General features: G+C 41.0%; 1 protein-coding gene across 6 annotated transcripts in view; it reads right to left on the bottom strand.

Moving 5' to 3' along the window:
* The window catches only part of arnt2 (aryl-hydrocarbon receptor nuclear translocator 2), a 393,077-nt gene that overhangs the window by 164,620 nt on the left and 214,421 nt on the right, over nt 1-14,036 (bottom strand). The gene's annotated exons all lie outside the window — the stretch shown is intronic.

Raw genomic sequence — 14,036 nt, 5'->3', positions numbered from 1 at the left:
CAGTCAGGAAACAAGGAAATGACAGATGTGTTAAATCAATATTTTGCATCAGCTTCACAATGGATGACAGGGAAATATCTGATAGAATTCTGATGGGCTAGTTTCACATAGTACACAAGACCTTGCAATCATCACCATCACAAGGGGCATGGGATTAGAAACACTGAATGGTATAAACACAAGAAAATAGGAAGAGTTGTAGGCCACTTAGTCCCTCAAGCCAGCCCTATAATTCAATATGATCGTGGTCTATCTATGCTGGCCTCAACTTGTGCCTTTTCTGTGTCAGTTTCACATTATCTTTAATTTTCCTCTCTCTTTCAAATATTAATATATCAGAAGAAATATGGCGCCAGCAGATTCTGCAGACCCAGGCGACTTCTTCCCTGATACAGCTATTCCTCTTCTTTTATGGCTTTCTTCTCTTTTCAAGGTGGTTGTGTTCCTTTTGGTCCTGTGAGCTGCGGTTCAAACTACGGTTCTTCGCAAGCGGAGAGTTTTCGGACCAACTGTGCAGCCTAGCGCTTTGCCTTCTCCATGAACGGCCTGGAAAACATGCACCCTTGAGGCTGGGAAGTCAGAAGTTGGGGAGCAACCCAGTGGGTGACCTCGTTCTTCACCAATTTTACCAACTGAAGTGTATTGGGAGACCGAAACATTGAGATTGCACGGGGGTGTGTTCAATAATTGCCAGCTGCTATTGGAGAAAGGTCCCGTACTCCAGTGAATTTAATTGAATTGGCTTTATTACTTACATTCTTCATGTACACGAGGAGTAAAAATCTTTTTGTTACATCTCCGTCTAAATGTATAATTGATAATAAATATTATGTATAACAAGACAGTCAATGTAACACAGAAATACAGATGTGTCAGCACGAGTTACGCAGTTTGACGGCCTGGTGGAAGAAGCTGTTCCAGAGCCTGTTGGTCCTGGGTTTTACGCTGCGGTACTGTTTCCCGGATGGTACAATCTGGAACATTTTGTGGTTGGGGTGAATCGGGTCTCCAATGATCCTACGGGCCTGAGTAGTGTAAAGTTCACATCTACAGATGTGCTAGGCCGTCTGCACCACTCTCCTGCGATTGAGGGAAGTACAGTTCCCATACCAGACAGTGATGCAGCCAGTCAGGATGCTCTCAATTGTTCATCTATATAAAGTTCTTAGGATTTGGAGGCTCACATCAAACTTCTTCAACCGTCTGAGGTGAAAGAGGCACTGATGTGCCTTTTTCACCAGTCAGTATATACAGACCACGTGAGATTCTCGGTCATGTTTATGCCGAGGAACTTAAAGCTGTTCACCCTCTCTACTCCAGGTCCATTGATGTCAATAGGGGCTAGCCTGTCTCCATTCCTCCTGTTGTCCACAATCAGCTCCTTTGTTGTTACCACATTGAGGGAGAGGTTGTTTTCTTGACACCACAATGTCAGGGTGATGACTTCTTCTCTGTAGGCTGCCTCATTATTATTTGAGATTAGGCCAATCAGTGTAGTGTCATCAGTAAATTTAATTAGCAGATCGGAACTATAGGTGGTGACAGTTATGGGTATACAGAGAGTAAAGGAGGGGGCTTAGTACACAGCCCTGACGGGCACCTGTGTTGAGAGTCAGATGGGCAGAGGTGAGGGAGCCCACTCTTACCAAACTGCCGGTGATCTGACAGGAAGTCCAGGATCAGCTACACAAGGCAGGGTGAAGGCCAAGGTCTCCGAGCTTCTTGTTGAGCCTGGAGGGAATTATGGTGTTGAATGCTGAACTGTCGTCCAAGAACAACATGCTCACATAAGTATCCCTCTTCTCCAGATGTGTAAGGACTGTGCGTAGAGCTGTGGTTTTTGCATCATCTGGTGATTGGTTGCTTTGGTAGGCAAATTGTAGGGGGTCCAGTGTGGGTGGTAGCATGCTGCAGCTGCAGTCCTTGACTAGCCTCTCAAAGCATTTGCTTATTATTGAGGTGAGTCTCTCTGATGGAGATAAGAGCCTGTTGGTCCTTGTGACCTGGGGCTTGGAGAAGTGACATGGAAGATTGTAACATCAGAACAGTGAGTTGCTGGTCTCTGTTCTCGTTGTTGCAGAAGTGACTGCTCCCTCCCTCACTAGAGAGAGAGCCTGCCTGAGATACTGAAGTGCAGGTTTTGTGAACTGTAGTTTGATGGACTCTGGATCAATGGGTAGGGGGCTGTCTTTGCATGTGCTAGAAAAATAGGCGTAGGGGGTGGAGGAGTGTTTGATGTTTTTATTGCTGCTTGTGTGGAGGGAAGGTGGGGGCTTCCATATTTCTATCATTCTATGGGGTTTCCTTGTTTCGTCAATGTCTGTAAAGAAGACAAATTTCAGGGTTCTATGCTCTAATATTACTTGCACTTTGAAACCTTTGATTTTCTTAAATATATCTATTAGGCTAAAGAATTTAAGCATTTCCCCTTCGACTCTTAACAATTTTTATCAGTGCACTATAGAAAGCACTCTGGATGCACAATGGCTTGGTGTGGCAACTGCTCTGCACGTTACCGCAGGAAATTACCATGAGTTGCGGACACAGGTCAGCACGTCACGTCACAGGAACCAGCCTCCTGTCTATGGACTCTTTCTACACTTCTCGATGCCTCAGTAAAGCAGCCAGCATAATCAAAAATCCCACCCACCTGTACATTCTCTCTTCTCCCCTCTTTACTGGGTAGAAGATACCAAAGCCTGAAAGCACCAGGCTTGAGAACGGCTTCTATCCCACTGCGATAAGACTCATGAATGGAACTCTTGTACAATAATATGGACTCTTGGCCTCACAGTCTACCTCATTATGATCTTGCACTTTATCGTTCATCTGCACCGCACTTTTCAGTAGCTTTTCCACATTATTCTGCATTGTTATTGTTTTACCTTAGTCTAGCTCAAAGCAGTGTGTAATGATTTGATCTGTATAAACAGTGTTCAAGATAAACTTTTCACTGTATCTTGGTACCTGTAACAAAAATAATGCAATACCAATGAATTCCACCATCATTGGGGACAAAGAATTCCACAGATTTTTTTATCCTCTGAGAGAAGTTTCAACATAACTGTTTTAAATGACTGGCACCTTCATTATATTTATGTCTCATCGTTCAAGACTCTCGCACTAGTGAACGTATCACAACATTTCTTCTGGCAAGCCCCTATAGAACCTTCACAAACAAGAGAAAATCTGCAGGTGCTGGAAATCCGAGCAACACAGGCAAAAGGCTGGAGGAACTTGGCAAGCCAGGCAGCATCTATGGAAAAAAGTACAATCAGCGTTTCGGGCCGAAACCCTTCAAGCAGGACTGGAGAAAAGAAGCTAAACCTCAGTTTAATTTCAAACACACACTGAATACAGCCAAATGAAACAGCATTCCTCCACGTCTAACATGCAAAACACATATACCAACAGTCAAATGCAGCACATATAGCATACATAGTTACGATAGCAAAAAAACAGAGTCACAAAGATACAAAAATATATATACAGTGCACTCCGGTTAATTCGGACACCTCAGGACCGGTACATTTTGGCCCAAATAAGCCACTGCCCCAATTAGGGAGTTTCAAGGAAACAGTTAAAAAGTGATTTAAAAGAAAACAAACTACCATTTAACTGAGTAACAAATTATGTATTTAATTGAAATACAGTAGTAATGAGAACACTGTCAGTGCTCCTACACTACCATAAAACTGTATATTAGGTCCTAATAGTTATCAATGGAGAAATTCATCCAGTGTTCACTGCTGTGTATGGTGTGTCCAGAGAGGGGTAGCACCTCTGGTGAAGGGGCATGTCATGTTCATTCTTTGGGCTCTGCTGGCCACTGAGCTCTCATCTGTGGCTCCAAGTAGCTGTTTGCATGCGACAGTGGCCGCACCGTGGTATACCATTTCGACAGTCGGGCTAAACCGAGTGAGGGTAAAACAACTGGCCTCATAGTCCGGTGAAATAGGGACATGCCTGTCCTAGCATATGGAGTCACATCTGGTGGACTGGATGGATGAGATTAACAGTGAGATCTAATGGCCTAGAGGCAGTCCTGCAATGCTTTGTGGAGAGCGAACTGCATGAAAAGCCATAGTAGTAGTCATGGTTATCCACTGTAATCAAGGACGATCCCAGTTTGTGATGTCCACTTGTACCACTGGGCTCAGTCTTCCAAGATTGAGACAGTGAACTGTCCCAGAGCAATGGCTTTTCCACTTTAAAAGCACTCTTGCAAAGGTTTCACTGTCATTGTTGGATATGATGGACAAGCAACATGCTGCTGTATTATTTTCATTTACTGTAAATTAATAAAATTAGTGCAGATAATGGATTGCCTTCATACAATACTTTCAACGATCGCATCCTCCAAATCTTCACTGTCATTGTAATATTCACGATGATTGTTGATACCTTCAAATTCTTCATAGTTCCTAATTTGTTGAAGTAGTGAAATTGTTTCATTTTCACTCCCAGCCATTTCTGACACTTCTAAGCCTGAATACTGAAACTACAATGAGCAAAACAATTCCAAATTGGCTTACTGCTATTTCTTGCCAACTATCAGTGACAAAAATCACTGTTTTTTGAACACAAACACACATGATTGAAGGTATTTAAAAAATGTTTAAAAAGCATGGTACAGTATCTAAAGGCCACACAGGTTCATGTGACTGATGCTAGTGAGAAACTGTTTGGCATCCATCTCCTGTCCCAATTATGCAGCCTACTGTCCCAAATAAACAAAGGGAATTCCGGCTATTTTCTCAATTAGTTTTATTCTTTAAGAGTTGTCTCAAATAAGCAGCTGTCCTGATTAACCGACAGCCCTATTAACCAGAATACATCATGTATAGCCCTAGTCCCTGAGTGTCATGGTCTGTGAATTGATGGTACAGCAGTCCTCATCACACACTAGTGCAGCTGCACAGGAACACAATCCAACTCGTCTTCCTCTGAATGAACACTGGAAGGGCCAGTCACCAACCCAATATGTATTCCTCTTTCCCACGCCACCTCCAGTATCTTCTTCCCTGGGTGGCTGCAACAGGTGACCCTGCAGCATGAGGGCCTAGTCCACGCTATAACCAAGGCCACACAGCTCTCCTGCCGTTGGTCTCGCCAATGGACCAGTGAACCGGACTTGCAATGTTCTACATTATCAATGCCAATAGTCTTGTGATCACAAGAAAAATGTCCAAGACAGTTCTCTGCACCATTTGTTGGACTGCACACTGCCTCTGATGCCTTTCTTCTTGGGTGGCTGTAGCCACTGACAACACGGTGCGCAACAAGTCCAGCTCCACTGCCATTTAGCTACTCGCCAGTGGGACAGACCTGTAGCACTTGATGGTCTCAATATCCAGCAGTGTCTTGTGATTTCACAAAAGATGCAAAAGGACAAACAATTACACCTTTGTTTGGACCATGGCTGGCCACTCCAACCAAGTGCACTGCCATTTTATCGATGATGCAGGAATGTAATTTTTAGGCAAGGGGATCATGTTGACTATGTTTAGTTATATTCAACTATCCCATATAACCAGTTATTTTCCCTTTGATTACTGATTGTAGAATATTGCCAATTACAAATGTTAAACTAGCACGCCTATAGCTCCCAGTATTCTGTCTTTCTCCTTTTGTAACATGGGAGTCACATTGGCTGTTTTCCAAATGCCTGCTACTCTTCCCAAGTTTTGCAAGAAATAAACATTTTCAATTAATGAGTCAATTACCTCTCTAGCCACTTTCTTCAGTGGCCTTTGGGATCCAGTGATTTGTCTCCCTTTATTCCTAATGAGCTTTTCTAATACTCTATCCCTTCTGATTGGGATTTTTCACATGTTCCTCACTTCATTTGAATTTAGCTTACCTGCTATGGATATTTGCAGAAACCACCATGGTGAAGAATGAGTTAAAAAAAACTGACTTAATATATGTCAATTTTTTTCTTACTTCTTTTATTAAATCACTAGCCACCCTCGAGGTTCTACAACAAACCTAGCCACCTTCTTCCTTTATATATCTACAGTAATTCTGACTTCTGGTTTTAATTTTACTCATTTTCTTCCAAAATCAATTTTGAGTTTTTACAGTCTTTCATTGCTGGATTCTAAAAACTCGCCTCTGGCCTACCACAAGCTCTTGCCCCTACTCACATCCTACTTTTCAACTGAACATTGTCCTTGTTCTCCTTTGTTAACCATATATTGTGCCCTTTTCTCATGGAGTTTCTCTTTCCAGTTGGGATAAATCAAGAGAACTATTGAAGTCTATAATCGAGGGAGAAACAGTTTGTCATTTAAAGGAACTTAAGATAATTAAACCAAGTCCACATGGTTTTATGAAAGGTAAATTACTTTTGACAAACTTGCTACAGTTCTTTGAGGATTTAACAAGGTGCAGGGTGACCTTCAGGAGGGGGAAAGGGGATAGGCAGCTGGTGCAGAATATCTTTGTGGCTGTTCCCTTCAACAGCAGGTATACCACTCTGGATACTGTTGGGGGGTGGGGGGAGTGACCTAGCTGAGGAAAGCAACGTTGGTCAGGGTTTTAGCACTGAGTCTGGATCTGTGGGTCAGAAGGGAAGGGGCAAAAGAGGCAAGCTGATGTGATAGAGGATTCGTAGGTTAGGAGAACATAAAGGAGGTCCTCAAAATATGAAATAAATTTATTATCAAAGAACATATATGTCACTACATATAACCCCAAGATTCATTTTATTAATTTTCTTGCAGGAATACTCAATAGATCTAATGACTGCACTAACAGAGCAGACAACCAGTGTGCAAAAGGCAACAAACTGTGCAAATAAAGAAGGAAAAGAAGAAATAATAATAATAAACAAATAAGCAATAAATATCAAGAATATGAGATGAAAGCTTCGTGAAAGTGAGTCCATAGGTTGTGGAAACATTTCAGTGATGGGGCAAACGAAGTTGAGTGAAGTTATTCCCTTTAGTTCAACAGCCTGTTGACTGAGGGGTAATAATTGTTCCTGAACCTGGTAATGTGAGTCCTTTGGCTCCTGTACCTTCTTCCTGATGGCAGCAGTGAGAAGAGAGCATGATCGGGGTGGTGAGGTCCCTGATGATGGATGTTGCTTTCCTGTAACAATGCTCTGGATAAATGTGCTCAATGATGGGGAGGGCTTTACCAATAATGGACTGGGCCACATCCACTACTTTTTGTGGGATTTTCCATCCAAACGCATTGATGCTTCCATACCAGGCTGTGATGCAGCCAGTCAATATATTCTCCACCACACATTTATAGATGTTTGTCCAAGTTTTAGATGTCATGCCACATCTTTTCAAACTCCTAAGGAAGAAGAGGTACTGCCATGCTTTCTTCATAATTACACTTACACGCTGGGTCCAGATTTGTGGATAAGAACAAGAACCCTGGATGGTTTGCTGCCTCCCAGGTACCATTGTCAGGAACATCTCAGTTCGAATGCACAGCATTCATAAGTGGAAGGGTGTGCAGCAAGAGGTAGTGATCCACGTCTGTACCAATGACATGGGTAGGAGGGGTGACAAAGTCCTGAAAAGTGAGTTCAGGGAGTTAGGTGCTAACCCCTCCAGTGTTCTGATCTCAGGAATGCCACCTATGTCATGTGCTAGTGAGGTCAGAAATAGTTAGATCATACAGTTTAACATGTGGATAAGGAGTTGGTGCAGGAGGGAGGGCTTCAGATTTTGGATCATTCAGCTTTTTTCTAGGGAAGGTTGGACCTGTACTGAAGGGCTGATTTGCAGCTGAACTAGAGGGGGACCAATATTCTTGCGGTAAGACTTCAGACAAAGACAGGAATCAAAAGGTTGAGCATGGTGGGACTAATGTTCTGAACAGCATATATTTCAATGCAAGGGTAGGTGGATGAACTTAGGGCTTGGATCAGCATGTGGAATTATGACATTGTAGCCATTAGTAAGACGTGGTTGTGGGGGGGGCAGAGCTGGCAGTTCAATGTTCTGGCTCATTGTTGAAGATGTGATCGAGCGGGAGGGATGAAAGGGGGAGGGTGGCATTACTAGTCAGGGAAAATGTCACCACAGTATTCAGTCACGACAGACTGGAGAGCTCGTCTAGGGAGGCTTTATGGGTAGAAATGAGGAAGAAGAAAGGCATCACCATGTTAATGGGGCTATATTATAGACCAGCCAATGGTTCACAGGATTTAGAGGAGCAAATTTGAAGGGAAATCGCAGAAACATAAAGTTGTGATAGGAGGTGATTTTAACTTGCCGTATATTGACTGGGTTTCCTGTAGTGTAAAAGCGCAGCAGGGGAGAGTGTTTGTCAAATGTGTCCACGACAGTTCCCTTAGTCAGTACATAGAGCTCCCAACTAGACAGAGTGTGATACTAGATCTCCTGTTAGGGAATGAGATAGGGTAGGTGACAGGAATTTGTGTAGGATAACACTTTGCAACTAATGATCATAATACCATTAATTTCAAAGTAATTATGGAGAAAGATAAGTCTGGTGCTTGGGTTGAGATTCTAAATTGGAGATAGGCAAATTTTGATGGTATCAGAAAGGATCTAGCAAGTGTGAATTGGAACAGGTTGTTTTCTGGCAAAGATGCACTTGGTAAGGCGGGAGGCTTTCAAAAGTGAAATTTTGACACAACAGCCAAGCCATCATCAGTCATTTCACTAATGACTTTTCTTCCACAAGGTTGGGGGTGGGGTAGTGTGCTGATGCTTATTGTTTAATTCCCTTCTCAACTCCATAGCAAATAAAGTAGCCAATGTCTGAATGTAGCAAAACCTAAGACAATATTCATTTGTACCACTAAAGTGCCAGGTATTGACCATCTCCAATAAACGAGCATCAAACCACCCACCCTTGTATTACCTTTATGAACTCCCATATCATCAACATTCTCGGAGGTGAGGGGAGGTGGTGGGGTCATCATTCACTACAGACTCTTATAGGCCAGTCATAAATATTTTGGCTGCAAGAGCAGGTGAGAGTCTCAGCATCATTAAGTGAGTAATTCCCCAGATGTCATTGCCAAGCAAGCTATATGTCAAGACAATGATGAATTATCCTCCACTTGCCAGGATGAGTGCAGCTGCAAAAACACTGATATTTTTGATAGATCACTCTATACAATTATCCTGATTCTCTGTGTTCTATGTGAGAACCAGTCTTCATTCCCTGCTAACACATTTTCTCTTAATGAGCTCTTAACTTGTGTCTATTATGTGACACTGTGTCAGATGACTTTTGCAAATGTATTCTGATGCTCTGGGGAGGGTGCATGGTTGACAGCCCGCCCCTGCATTTCTAATGACCAGCACTGTTTATTTTTCTTGTGTTAAAATGTTTTTGTGGGATTATGGTGGGAAGTCCATTTATTGTTACATTTTAGCTTGGGTTATACAGTTATTCGCTTGTGTATTTGGGAGCCACCCTAACTGTAACCAGGATGTGTGATGGTCACCTCCCCCATTTGTATGAGACTAGTTGGGTTCTCTCTGCGGGTTATGGCACCCGGTCTGTTTTTGTGTTTATAATAAATACAATAAAAACTGCTGTTGAGTATAAAGAGCCACAGTATGTTTCCGTCTGCAGCACAGAAACAGGCTCCTTGGCCCATCTAGTCCATGCTGAACCATTAATCTGCTAGCCCCATTGACAACCTCCCAGATCGTAACCCTCCCACCCACGTACCTATCTAAATTTCTCTTAAATTGAACCTGTATCCACCATTTACACTGGCAGCCTCTTCCACACTCTCACCACCCTCTGAGTGAAGAAACTTCCCTTCATGTTTCCCTTACAAACTTCACCTTCTACCCTTAACCCAACAACATAGCAAAAAATCTCTTTTTGCAAAACCACTTTTCTCCCCTCTGAGGTCAGTATAATTGTCTGGAAAGTTAATAGCAAATTGTCTTTTCAATAGTATAGAAATAAGAAGAGTCAGAAAGATGCAACACAGAACCAGGTCCTTTGGCCCACTAAGTGTACACTGACTATCATCTTCTCATTTACATTAATCATGTTATAATCCTTTTTTTGATTCTCATCACATTCCTGAGAACTACCCCCACCCCCCCCACTCTCTACCACTCACCTACACACTGGGGTATATTTCCAATGACCAACTAACTCACCAACCAGAATGTCCTTGGGGTACGTGAGGAAACTGGAGCACCTGGAAGCAATCCACATAGTCACAGGGTGGACGTGCAACTTCCCCACACAGAGCATCTGAAATCAGGATTTTGTGCCTTTCCTCAACCTATGATGCATCCTCATTACCACCTTACGTCCACACCACTCCACAGATCCCAAATGATACCACCACCCCCCCCATTGTCAATAACTATCCCAATTTCTCCAGCTCTGCCTCAACTGACACCTTACCAACAACTCAAGCTTGGGAGGATCAATGTCACCTTGTTGCACACAAGGCTTTGTACTTCAGGTCCAACTAATGTTTACGGTGGAATTCAAAAACAGAAATAGTCATTGTTGTCCTGATCCTGCACAAAGTGTTGCTACCTCACCCCTCCAGTGACCAATACCTCTGGAGCTGTCTCTGTGGAGTATGTAGATTGTCCATTGACTGCATGTTTCCCCTAGATATTCTGGTAATTCTAAAGACGTGTTGGTTGGTGCTTAATTGGTTACTGCAAATTGCATCTAATATAGATGAGTGTGAGGAGGATCAGGGTGAGCTGATGGACACATGAGAGAGAATAAATTGCAGCAAAATAAATAAGGGAACAGGATTGATGGGATTCTTTTGAGAGCCAGCATATTTTTAATAGAATATTACTGCATATTACAGCCCCTTCAGCCCACAATATTAGATACAGTGTACGACTTCACCTTGCTTGCTCTAAACTATCTCCTGGTGACTATATCAAGGAAATCATTGCAAAATCTCTGAGTAAAGAATGTTATGCAGCACTAGAACTGAATTAGAAGCTTAAAAGTAAACTAAGAAAGCTCATTGTAAACTTCAACAGACACTCTCACTGAACTAAATCATTTGTTCAACAAATATTTACAAAAAGATACTCCATTTACAGGAATTTCTGAAGAGAATGATATCATGTATAGGGCCATTTAAAGTTAATGAATATATTATGTTTTGTTGGAATCCTTTTCAAAGTGAATACAATAAAAGACTCACAAAATCATATCTGTGATCAATATGTGTTTAAAATTGATATTGAAAGCACATAATGCAGCCCCATTTCATAGTTGAAAATAACTGAGCAAGCTTTAGAGCTTAGGGAAAACATCACCACAGCGAAGTCAGAAATTCACAGGTTTTCTTAAATTAAAATAGAAGAATGTAAGCCAAATCAAAATGCCATGTAAGAAGCAGAATAACAAGAACAATGTTACAGATACTGTGCTGATAATTGCAAAGAAAATTGGAAGGATCCCACAAGGTGTAGGTGTTTCAGGTACGCTGTCATGCCCCTATTTATTCCATCAGCTCAATAAGCAGATGGAGAAATACTACCTCTCTTCACAGCCCCAAAATCATCCATCCATCAAAATCCTTAGTTTTGTATAAGTAGCACAGTTTCAGTACCCCTTATCTGAAATGCTTGGGGCTGGAAGTGTTTTGGATTTCAGAATTTTTTGTTGGATTTTGGAATTTTTGAGATAGCTTGGAATTGTCATCATTTATATGCTACTGGTAAGCAGTCTTTGCCTTACACTTATTCATTCATTATACATACTGTATGTACTTAGTCAAACTTAAGTCAGTGCTCAAAATATTTTTGAAATTTGGAGATTTTTGGATAAGCGGTATTCAATCTGTAGTCTTATTCTGTGGAACTGGCATGTGTACTACTTACTGTGTATGTCAGCAAAACTGTCTAAAATTATACTTGCTGAAATTCCAAAAACCCTGAGCCAGTGCTTGTTAACATTAACAGCATAATTGAAGTCTATTCCCTTAAACTTCGGTTAATGATTCATTATAATGAATACGTTTTATCACAAGCTTGTACAAAGTCGGTGCTAGTTTTTACCATTTTAAATGTGTGTGCTCATGCTAATTTAAGCCATTATGCCAATTACGCCAATTACTGATGACAAGTTTCTCCTAAAATGGGATCTCCCTTACCATTGCATGTAGCTAAGTAGTTAAGCATTCAAAAGATTGATACAAATCACTGGCTTAAAGTTTGATGTTATTAGTGGTTCCATATCTAAAACTGATTTTTAATTTACACATGGCTTTGTGATTAGTATCTATCTCCACTGCCATTGTTCAGCATTGGTTAAAATTCCAAAAATATTTGGCATATCATCATAAAAGAAAGTTAGAATGAACTATTTACAAAATGACAAGGCCACCCACCTTTATGAGTGAACACTCATCTCCTTCATATATGATTTTACATGTTTATGGACAAGTCCATAAAGTGCAAAACTAAAGCCAATAAATCAGTGACAGTGATAGCATGGCTATGAAGTATGCCACAAAAAAAGACATCATAATCATTCCAATAGCAACGCTTTAGAATGGAGAAAAGGTCACAGTGGTGGCAAGGGATAGATGAAGGGGCTGTAGTTTATGACCACAAATGAGCAGTTGTTCAAAGTTTGCAGATGATACAAAGCTTTGAGATGAAATAAACTATAATGGAAATAATAAAAAGAATTTAGATAATTGTGCAATGATGCATAGTCAAATTAAGATGAAGAGAGCATAATATATACATATTGAAGAGACTGCTAGAATAGGTAAACCTAGGAATTCATAATCACAAAATCTCAAAATTGACAAGGCAGTTTAAAAGGTATATCAAATTCAGAATTTCATAATAAAGGCACAGACACAAAAGCAAGAAAATTAGCTATACTTTTATAAACCATTGGTTTGGCCTCTGTTGGATTACTGGGTCCAATCATGGTCACCTCACTATCACTTATGGAAAAATATCAAGATCTGGAGAGGAAGCAACAGATATTTATCTGAAGAAATTATTTGTATGGAGAAACTTATAAAACTGAGACTATTGCTACTACAGATAAGAAGGTTAACTGGTCACTATGATAGAGTTGTTCAAAAATATATGGAAATTAACACCATTTCTACTGCCAGGAGGGTGTGTAACTAGAAGTTAAATTTCAGGTAAATGGCAAAATATCTAGAGGAATTATTTTTTGATTTGTAGAGGTTGCTAGTAAAACCAGTACTTATTGCTCTTGAGAAAATGATGTTGAGCCACTTTCTTGAACCACTGCAGTCTTCTAAACCTGTTCTCACAAGCACTATTGGGAAAGAAGTTCCAATTCTTAGATGGAGCAATGATGAAAGACCAATGATAGATTTACAAGTCAGTATAGAAATGTAGAACTTGGAGGGAAACCTGCAAGCATTCTCAAGCTCTTTCTGCCCTTTGCAGTACAGACTGTAGGTTTTGGAAGTGTTATCAGAGTGATCAGGGTGAGTAATTGCAGTGCTCTTTGTAGATGATACCACTGCAGACAGTTTACATTCGTGGTGGATGAAATGGATGTTTAAGGTGAAGTGCCAATTTTGCAGGCTGCTTTGTTCTGGATGGTGTTGACCTAAACAGGCAAGTGGAGAGTATTCTATCATACTCCAGTGGTGGGAAGGCCTTGGGAGGCAACTTACTTACCAGAGGAAAAGCAACATAAACTTAGTAGAGGAAATGGCCTCTTTCTGTGTTATAAGAAAACCTGAATATTACTCAGCCTCTGAAGTGTTCTTGTAGCAATAATATTTACTGTATGTGGCTGCTCCAACTGAGACTTCATTCAACAGTGACTCCTGCTATATAGATGGTGGAGGACTCACCATGAAATATTTTAATTTGCAATGATGCAATGCAATTCATAAACTGGTGATGTGAACATTCAATCATAACAGTACAACTGAACTGACTATAAGCTTCAAAAGGCAAAACAGGCAGAACTGAATAAATGTAACCCATTGGATAAATTTGATACGACACCTCCACACTACAACTGAAAGGAGAAGCCTGTATTTATGGAATAATTTAAATGTACAACTTAAAAGGTTA

The sequence above is a fragment of the Mobula birostris genome, chromosome 14 (assembly GCF_030028105.1).
Source record: "Mobula birostris isolate sMobBir1 chromosome 14, sMobBir1.hap1, whole genome shotgun sequence".
Lineage (NCBI taxonomy): Eukaryota > Metazoa > Chordata > Chondrichthyes > Myliobatiformes > Myliobatidae > Mobula > Mobula birostris.
Note: the sequence above shows the minus strand (reverse complement) of the source record. Positions and strands in the feature narration are given on the sequence as shown.